The sequence below is a fragment of the Meleagris gallopavo genome, chromosome Z (assembly GCF_000146605.3).
Source record: "Meleagris gallopavo isolate NT-WF06-2002-E0010 breed Aviagen turkey brand Nicholas breeding stock chromosome Z, Turkey_5.1, whole genome shotgun sequence".
In the NCBI taxonomy this organism is placed as follows: domain Eukaryota; kingdom Metazoa; phylum Chordata; class Aves; order Galliformes; family Phasianidae; genus Meleagris; species Meleagris gallopavo.
This window is the reverse complement of record NC_015041.2, coordinates 64,643,352-64,646,856: the sequence shown is the minus strand read 5'-3', so window position 1 is coordinate 64,646,856 and position 3,505 is coordinate 64,643,352. Positions and strand designations below refer to the sequence as shown.

The 3,505-nt window shown below is 34.0% G+C and overlaps 1 long non-coding RNA gene across 1 annotated transcript in view; it reads right to left on the bottom strand.

Moving 5' to 3' along the window:
- Window positions 1-3,505, bottom strand: part of LOC109364110 — a 25,101-nt gene that overhangs the window by 2,067 nt on the left and 19,529 nt on the right. The window lies entirely within an intron of this gene.

Here is a 3,505-nt window from a genome sequence, read left to right as displayed (position 1 = left end):
CTGGAGGCATTCAAGGCCAGGCTGGATGTGGCTCTGGGCAGCCTGGTCTGCTGGTTGGTGACCCTGCACACAGTAGGGTCATTGTAGATGATCACTGTGGTCCTTTTCAACCAAGGACATTCTATGATTCTATGATAGGCTACATATATATATGTATATATGGAGTGATAAAGAATGGAAAACCCACAGTATATGCTGCAGATACCTTGCAGCACAGAAAATTTTTGTTATTTCCCATCAGAGAAGGCTTTGGAAGTTGTGAGACTGATTAGCAGTCTGCTCAGAAGATGTCCACAGCCCTCTTTGTCAACGGGCATCAAACGCAGAACAAATTTAGCCTTATTTTGAATGAATCTGGCACATTTCCTAAATAAATTGAATCTGACCTATCATTTACAAAATCCAATAATCTGATCAGAGCCTCTACAGGGTAATGAGAGAGCTATAGGCAGCTGGTACCATTCATAGCAACTGGAAAATGTCTTAGTTAAAGACAGTATGCTGCTATTTCCAGCTGCTGTAAATCGTAGCTATTGAGTTTAAAGCCCATCTGAGATACTCCCTTATCCACATGCACTACTACTCCAAAATTTACTGATAGGTTACAACTCAAATATTCCCAGTCCTCTTCCAGTGCCTTTGACTTCTGGCTACAATACAGTATAAAACAAAATGGTATATTTCTAGCAATTGCTGCCCCAATCCATTAAAAAATACGGTGATTTACCAAGTTATTTCTATACAGACAATTTTTTAAGACAACAGATGTCTTTCTGTTTTTATTGAAAGAGATTTGCCTGATCTAATTTATCAAAGCCCTGATTGCCAACACAATTAAAGATAGAATTAGGAAAAAAATAAAAAGAAAATAGCTTTTGTTTTCAGGTTAACCTAAGGTTCACTGAAACATTAGAGTAGTTATGTACAGTAGACAATTTCTGTGGACCAACATAGGTGTAATGGTTTGATACTCCATAGTAAGCAGCTTATCTATATAAAACCATTATTTGCTTATTATTTAAACCAGTCTTCAAAATTTAACAAAAACTGCTGTTCTTTGACCTGCCCTGGGAATTCCAAATAAATTATTATTACCCATGAGGTTTTTAGTTGCCTTCTGATTTTTACTTCATGAAAATCTGAAGTCAAAATGATTTTTTTTTAAATATATTCTCATATTCCATTCCAATAATACCTGAAGTACAGCTGATGGTGATCAAAAATAATCAAACAAGGAACATTTCTGAAGGAGCTCAACATTTAAGTAACTACAGAGGTGGAAAAGATTACAAGAGAAGAGCATTGCTTTAATAATACATACAATGTATTATAAAAGCTTGAGGCAAATTATCTTACAGGAATTTAGTGCCTGTGTCTATTTTCTATGTGCAGTATACTTTTTAAAGTACCTGACAAAACATGTAGTTTTGGCTAATATACTTTCTTGTCTATAAAGGCTTATCAGATCTTCCAGCAAAGATACTATATGGATAAGATGACCTTTAGAGTTCCCTTCCAACTCTAAGGATTCTATGATTCTGTGATACTATAATAGAGATGACAACTACTGTCGTTTGAGAGCACTATTACGATGACCTCATTACATTTTTAGTTAAACATGAGATATTCACTTTAAACTAGGATCTGACTTAGAAAGAAATGTTTCATATTTAGCCTCCATTAGTTCTGTTTTTGTTCGTTTGTTCCTGTTCGTTGCATACAATCTTACTCCCATTTCCCAAGAAGAGACTCCTACTTTCTTTACACTTGTAATGCAGCTTGCATCCTTTGAATCATTTCTGCCCTGCAAATGAAATAGGTATTGATGATAACTGAATAGACATTCCAAAATATGATTCAGCAGATAGATTTGTGAAAGTACATCATTCTGTCCTTCTTCTGGTACTATTCTGATCAGTGCATGAGTGCACATGTACTTATTTTACTGGCTCTAAATCAACTGCCAATAGCTTAGGAAATTTTTTTTCTCCCTTCTTCAATAAAATTTATGTTATTAGGATATTCAATAATGGAAGTAGAAGAGATATTACCCAAAAAACAAAAACAGATATTTGATGTGGGTGATTATGCTAGGAAATTCAGATTAGTAACTAACTTTCTCTTGAGATATGTGCACAAAAACAAATATTAATTTTCCTACACAAAGATCTTTGAAGGTCACTCATGTTTCAGAACACTTAATGACTGAATTTTGTTTAATGAATTTTAATTTAATAACTGAAGTTTTAAGCACTTCAATATGACTTTCATTTGTATTTTATTCCCAACAAATATGCATTAGAGCAAAATAAGAATATATCCCTGGGTTGTCTGTAATTTTTATATTCAACAGATATGATTGGTAAGGACAAAATTAGAACAGAACAGCAGAGAAAAAACATTCACACTTCATCTTAGTGAAAAAATCTTACAGTTAAGGGGAAGGGAGATGCTGACACGCTTATAGCAATCTTGTTTTGCCTGGGGAATGCAACAGTCATGAAAGTTCAGTTATGTTGAAACACGGTTTGAGAGGACTTACAAGTCAGCTAAAAAAAAAAAGATATTTAAAATTTTAAGCATATCTCTTGCAGTGTCCTAATGAAAACACTTCGAAACATCCTTGAGGATATATTTGGTCTGACTAATGATGCCAGGTCAAACAACGCATTATCATACAGGAGACCACTTCTGTTGTGAGACAGACTTTTATATAATGGTTAAAGAGTCACAGACTTTGCAAGTATCCCTGAAGATTAACTGCAAAGCCTGTGAGACTTTGCACAGCAGGAAATTTGATGAAAGAAACCACAAAGGAGAGAACTAGCATGGGTATGTATTCACAGAGAGAGTGGCAAGAAAGGCTGTGTTAAGCTCTACTGTAATGACCATGATCATAGGATCAATCACTTCGGCTACCACCACGCTACAGAAATAAAAGAAATGTAAGGTAGAAAAGAAGGGTAGTGGTAACTTCCTTATAAGAGTCTGCATTTGTCATGAGTATTGAGATCCTTAGTTACATATCTATATATATGGACAGCAAGAATTTAATAATTACTTATCTTACCCAGATTATGTACACTTTGAGATGTTCTCAATATCATTTCAATAGGATGTTTAATGACTGAGCATGCCATCAATATGCAGTAAGCCTGCTGCATTATAGAGTAGCATAGCCTTACTTATAATCTACATTTGAAAAATGCATTGAGAGACACATTTATGCAACCAAATCAGTTGTGATCTTCTGGGTAAAGCAGGGAGAAAAACAGCCATTACTTCTTAAGTAAAAGGAATGGAGATTTCATTTCCACAGACAGATCAATTTTTTTTTTTTTTTACACAAACTTTAATCACATTTTAGCAGAGTCTCAAAAGAATAAATACTATAAATACTACCTTCCACATACAAATATTCATGAAAAAAATTAACATTTAAATGAATCAGATTGAATATTCTCAGTTATTATTTTAATTTATTGTGTGGAAAGCAATGCTTTTT